Genomic DNA, 6,535 nt, shown 5'->3' on the forward strand with positions numbered 1-6,535 from the left:
GGGAGACCATGTCTAAAAATTAAAATAAATGTATATGACACCTCTTCACCTGCCTCCTGCTCCCCTCCTGCCACATGAGACACTTCTCTTCCCCTTTGCCTTCCCGCCATTTTGGAAGCTTCCTGAAGCCTCCCAGAAGCAGAAGCCGCTATGCTTCTGGTACAGCCTGCATAGCCATGAACCAATTAAACCTCTTTTCTTTATAAATTACCCAGTCTCAGATAGTTCTTTATAGCAGTGCTAGAATGGACTAATACAGTGATCTTTCCAAAATCCAGTGGATAGTGCAAACTTGTACAAATATTTGTGGCTCATGTAAAGTTCACTAAAAGAACTTATCCCTCATGTCTTAAAGGTGAGGAGGAACAGGAGTAGGAGGAAGGGGAGGAGAAAGGGGTGGAAGAGGAGGGGGTGGATGAGGAGGAGGAAGGAGAAGGAGGAGAAGGGAGAAGGAGGAGGAGGAGAAAAGAAAAAGGAGAAGGGAGAGAGGGAGCGGGGGTGGGGGGGGGGGGGAGGAGGAGGAGGGGAAGAAGAAAGACGGAAGACGAGGAAAACCAAAACCTGGGAGAAAATATCTGCAAAACAAATATCTTGATAAAGGAGTTGTACCCTAATATATAAACAACTCTTAGAATTCAGTAATATGATGACAAACCGGTCTTTTAAAACAAGCCAAAAGGCTGGGCACAGTGGCTCACACCTGTAATCCCAGCATTTTGGGAGGCTGAACCAGGAGGATCACTTGGGCCTAGGAGTTTGAGACCAGCCTAGGCAACAGGCTGTCTCTACAAAATGTATATTTTTTTCAAGTAGCCAGGCACGGACTGGGCACAGTGGCTCATATCTGTAATCCCAGCACTTTGGGAGGTCAATGTGGGCCGACCACCTGAGGCCAGAAGTTCGACACCAGCCTGGCCAACACGGGGAAACCCTATCTCTACTAAAAATAAAATACAAAAATTAGCCGGGCGTGGTACTTAGGCGGCTGAGGCAGGAGAATTGCTTGAACCCAAGAGGCAGAGGTTGCAGTGAGCTGAGATCATGCCACTGCAGTCCAGCCTGGGGGACAGAGGGAGACTCTTATCTCAAAAAAAGAAAGCAAACAAACAAAAAAAAAATGGCGCGGTGGCTCACACCTGTAATCCCAGCACTTCAGGAGGCTGAGGCGGGCAGATCACCTGAGGCTGGGAGTTCGTGACCAGCCTGACCAACATGGAGAAACCCCATCTCTACTAAAAATACAAAATTAGCTGGGCGTGGTGGCACGCACCTGTAGTCCCAGCTACTCGGGAGGCTGAGGCGGGAGAATTGCTTGAACCCACGAGGCGGAGGTTGCGGTGAGCCAAGATTGAGCCGTTGCACTCCAGCCTGGGAAACAAGAGCAAAACTCTGTCTCAAAAAAAAATAAAACTAAAAAATAAAATTAAAAAAAACCGACTGTATGATTCCTCTTCTAAGAAATTTTAGAAAAGGCAAAATTACAGTGATAGAAATCAGATCAGACTTTGCCAAAGGCTGGAGTAGTGGTGGGGTGACACCAAAGGGATGCAAGTGAACTTTTAGAGGTAAAGGAAATGTTCAATATCATCACTGTACTGGGGGTTACATAACTACATACATTTGTCAAATCACATTGAATTGCACACTTAAAATCTGTGCCTTTTGCCAGGCGTGGTGGCTCATGCCTGTAATCCCAGCACTTTGGGAGGCCCAGGCATGTGGGTCACATGAGGTCACAAGTTTAAGACCAGCCTGGCCAACGTGGTGAAACCCCGTCTCTATTAAAAATAGAAAAATTAGCCGGGTGTGGTGGCACACACCTGTAATCCCAGCTACTCAAGTGGCTGAGGCAAGAGAATCACTTGAACCTGGGAGGCGGAGGTTTCAGTGAGCCGAGATCATGCACTCCAGCCTGGACTACAGAGTGAGACTCCACCTAAAAAAAAAAAATCTGTGCCTTTTATTGCAACTAAATTATACCTCTGAGCCGGGCATGGTGGCGTCCCTAGCTATTCGGAAGGCTAAAGCGGGAGAAGCCCAGGAGGCTGAGGTTGCAGTGAGCTATGATGGCTACCCTTCACTCAAGTCTGGGTGACAAAGCAAGATCCTGTCTCAAAATAAATAAATAACTAAAGTGTATCTCAATGAAACTGGACAAAGAAAATGCAAGCAGGGAAACAGTTCCTTGCTTCAAATAATAAAAAAGGAAAAACTACATATTTTTGTTGTATGTGATGTATGATGAAAAGTATAAGTGACTGAAAGTTCAAGAGTTAACATTAAGAATTGCAGGTAGGGCTGGGTGCGGTGACTCACGCCTGTAATCCCAGCACTTTGGGAGGCCAAGGCAGGCGGATCACCTGAGGTCAGGAATTCAAGACCAGCCTGGCCAACATGGTGCAACCCTGTCTCTACTAAAAATACAAAAATTAGCCGGACATGGTGCTGGGTGCCTGTAATCCCCGCTACTCAGGAGGCTGAGGCAAGAGAATCACTTGAACCGGGAGACGGAGGTTGTGGTGAGCTGAGATCACGCCATTGCACTCCAGCCTGGGCAACAAGAGCGAGACTCCATCTCAAAAAAAAAAAAAAAAAAAAAGAATTGCAGGTAGACACTGTGACACTGAATTAAGGGCATCATGCTAACTTTTTAAGTCTAACTTCTCTCTCATAATGTGCACCTTTATATTCTTTATTGAGTTTGTATTTTTCTGTGGATTTTGTGCAAATAAATTATAATGAAATGCCTTTCAAAGAAATCCCAACAGAATAAGGAAAAACAGAATAAGGAAAAAAAAATATACCTAATGATGTATTCCTAGGGCTAAATCAGACCTTGCACATTTCATTTCATGGATGTCTAGTCAGACTAATCAATTTGGTCATGAAAAACCGTGTGTAACTGAAAATTCGGCACATATGCATGAAGAGAAATTGAAATTTCATGTATCTCACTCAGAAATAGCAGATCACCGACGATCATAAAGATTCACTTCAGAAGAATTAAGAGATGTTCCAGGCGAAATCATAATTTGGATTATTTTGGTACATAATTGCTGATCTTATTATCTAGCACACCACATACTGAGAGAACTTCAGAATCCTGCAAAGTTAATTCACGATATGGCATCCTAGGACATTACATTGGAAGTGAGTGGTCCACAGACCAGAATGTAGAGCAGCAGTGAGAACTAGTGGAAAGAAACCAGGGGTCAGGCAATCAAGGTTTTCCCCCTAAACCTGCCTGCCTCCCCAATCCCTGCCACCCAACACACCCGCCACCGCCACCACCACTATATGACATGACCACCTCCTCCATGAAAACAGGGTAGGGAGGAGTATATTACTCTACTAGGGCTGCCGTAACAAAATACCACAGACTTGGTGGCTTAAACAACAGAAATTTATTTCGCACAGCTTTGGAGGCTGCAGGCCTAAGATCAAGAAGTTGGCAGGGTTGGTTTCCCTGAACTCTCTCTTCTTGGCTTGTAGATAGTTGCCTTCTTGCTGTGCCCTCACCTGCACCCACATATTTGGTGTCTCTTCTTCTTCTTATAGGGACACCACTTATATTGAATTAGGGCCCCACCCTAAAGACCTTATCTTAGTCATATCTTTAAAGGTGCTGGGGGTTAGGACTTCCACACGTGAATTTCGAATGGACAAAATTCAGTCCATAGCAGTGAGTTGACTGACATGCTAGGGTTTTACAACAACACTCAATTATTTCCTCTCATTGCTTGTTTTTCTTTTCTTTTTTCTTTTTTTTTTTTTTTTTTTTTTTTGTGAGACAGAGCCTTGCTCTGTTGCCCAGGCTGGAGGGCAGTGGCGTGATCTTGGCTCACTGCACCTCCACCTCCCGAGTTCAAGTGAATCTCACACCTCAGCCTCCCAAGTAGCTGGGATTCCAGCCACGTGCCACCACAACCAGCTAATTTTTGTATGTTTTGGTAGAGACAGGGTTTCACCATGTTGGCCAGGCTGGTCTCAAACTCCTGATCTCAAGTGATCCACCCACCTCGGCCTCCCAAAGTGCTGGGATTACAAGCATGAGTCACTGTGCCCAGCTGTGGTTTTTTTGTTTGTTTGTTTTTTGAGACTGTGTCTTGCTCTGTTGTCCAGGCTGGAGTGCAGTGGCACGGTCTTGGTTCACTGCAAACTCCACCTCCCGGGTTCAAGCGATTCTCCTGCCTCAGCCACCCAAGTAGCTGGGATTACAGGTGCCTGCCACCACGTCAGGCTAATTTTTGTATTTTTAGTAGAGACGGAGTTTCACCATGTTGGCCAGGCTGGTCTCGAACTCCTGACCTAGTGATCTGCCCACCTCAGCCTCCCAAAGCACTGGGATTACAAGCATGAGCCACTGTGCCCATCCAGTATGGTTTTTAGATGAGTAAATCGCTTGCTAATTTTGGAAGCTGCTGAACCAACATCTCCTCCTCCACCTCCCTTTTGAACTTCAGTAAGATATTGTAAGCACTTGTAACAGAGCAGTTTCTGGAGCAATTAACCTGGCCAGTTATAACAAGTACCTCATTCTCTGAGCCTACTGGTAAACTGGGAGCTAGTGATGGTCTTCCCTGAACTTTGAGCCTCAAACTCTTCCAATGGTTTTTTAAATCCCCCACTGCTTGAAATATCTATAGTAATTTTTGTTTCCTGACTGAACTCTGATACAACTAAAACATAAAACACATTTAAAAGTTCTGATCCTTTCATAGTTCATAAGCATGATGATTGAGTTTTCACGCTATGTGTAAGATGTGCCTCCATCAATCCTTGTTAGGATGTTGGCATATTACCCACTTGATGTGGGGGGAAAATAAAAGTTCAATGTAGTCCCAGCTACTCAGGAGACTGAGCCAAGAGGACCACCTGAGCCCAGGAGTTCGGGCTGCTGTGGGAAATGACTGAACTTGTGAATATCACTGCATTCCAGCCTGGGCAACACTGCGAGACCTAGTCTCTGAAAAAATAGTTCTAGAGACAAATGACAATCCACATAAAGTTAGTATTTCTTTCCTTGGAAGTTACAGAAAACGACTCAAGCTAGCATCAGTTGAGGGTGGGAGAAAAAAATTTTATTATAAAAATTCAGGCTTACAGAACTCAAAAATAGAAATGCAATCAGTAATAAGTCCTAAGAAAGTACTAGAATGAATCCTTTGGAAGGACAGAAGGAACCTAGGCAGCGTTCTCAATAAATGTCTTATTTCTTTGCCTAAAGGTTTTCTTCGCTGCCCTTTCTAAGTGGTGGAGAGCATGTAAATTCAAATCCCAAGTTTTCCCTTCTACTGCATTCAAGAAGCCCAATCTGAGATTGAAATCCTTCTGTTCCAAACCCATATCTTGCAAAAAGAAAATCTGATTAGTCCAAGTTCAATTTCTTTTTTTAGTTTATTTTTATTTTATTTATTTTTTTGAGACGGAGCCTCGCTCTGTTGCCCACGCTGGAGTGCGGCGGCCAGATCTCGGCTCACTACAACCTCCACCTCCTGGGTTCAAGTGATTCTCCTGCCTCAGCCTCCTAAGTAGCTGGGACTACAGGCACGTGCCACCATGCCTGGTTCATTTTTGTATTTTTAGTAGAGACGGGGTTTCACTATGTTGGCGAGGCTGATCTCGAACTCCTGACTTTGTGATCCGCCCACGTCGGCCTCCCAAAGTGCTGGGATAAAGGCGTGAGCCACGGCCCCCAGCCGCCGCCGCCGCCGCCGCCGCCGCCTCCTCCTCCGCCTCCTCCTCCTCCTCCTCCTCCTCCTCCTCCTCCTCCTCCTCCTTCTTCCTCTTTCTTTTGAGACAAGAGTGTCTCTCTGTTGCTTAGGCTAGAGTGCAGTGGCGTGGTCACAGCTCATTGTGGCTTACTGCAGCCTCAACGTCCCATCTCAGCCTTCCAAGTAGCTGGGACTACAGGCTCACACCACCATACCTGATTTTTTTGTTGTTGTTAAGAAATGGGGTCTCGCTCTGTTGCCCAGGCTGGTCTTGAACTCCTGGGCTCAAGTGATGCTCTTGCCTCAGCCTCCCAAATTTCTGGGATTACAGGCGTGAGCCACTATGCCCAGCCATCAGCTTCAATTTCATCTTCTTTCCACTTATCACCTTTGGCAGTAGGGGCATGTTCAAACAGCAGCAGCGAAACTATTTGAACCACCCTGAGGTTGGCGTGGGAAGTTTCCCGAGAGAAGAGATAATCAAGAAAACAACAGTGTCAGGTGTCTACTGAGGAAAATTGTGCAATACATATACGTGTTACCTGGGCGCTATCCAGGACTACCATGTGTGGTTATGCAGGTTACTCACATGCCGCACCATACTTGGCTGAGGATAAGTAGGACCTGAGCTTGGTGCCCCAAGCTGAAAGCTCTGGTGTGGGCTGCATTCACTCAGAGGAAGAGGTTCCCTTTTAAAATTAGCACAAGAGTGCTTCACCAGCTTTCAGGAAGTAGCTCTAGTAATCGTTTTAAAAATATATTAATATGCTTTTCCTAGTGATGGAATGAGATTTTTGATTTTTTTTTTTTTTATTCTGAGG

General features: G+C 45.5%; 1 non-coding gene across 1 annotated transcript; it reads left to right on the forward strand.

Moving 5' to 3' along the window:
• Nucleotides 1–4,709: 4,709 nt before the first annotated feature.
• Nucleotides 4,710–4,812, forward strand: LOC112135343 (small nucleolar RNA U13). Its single transcript, XR_002916639.1, has one exon. It is a non-coding gene; the product is annotated as a small nucleolar RNA U13 (small nucleolar RNA).
• Nucleotides 4,813–6,535: the final 1,723 nt, after the last annotated feature.

Source organism: Pongo abelii, chromosome 8 (genome assembly GCF_028885655.2).
Source record: "Pongo abelii isolate AG06213 chromosome 8, NHGRI_mPonAbe1-v2.0_pri, whole genome shotgun sequence".
NCBI lineage: Eukaryota > Metazoa > Chordata > Mammalia > Primates > Hominidae > Pongo > Pongo abelii.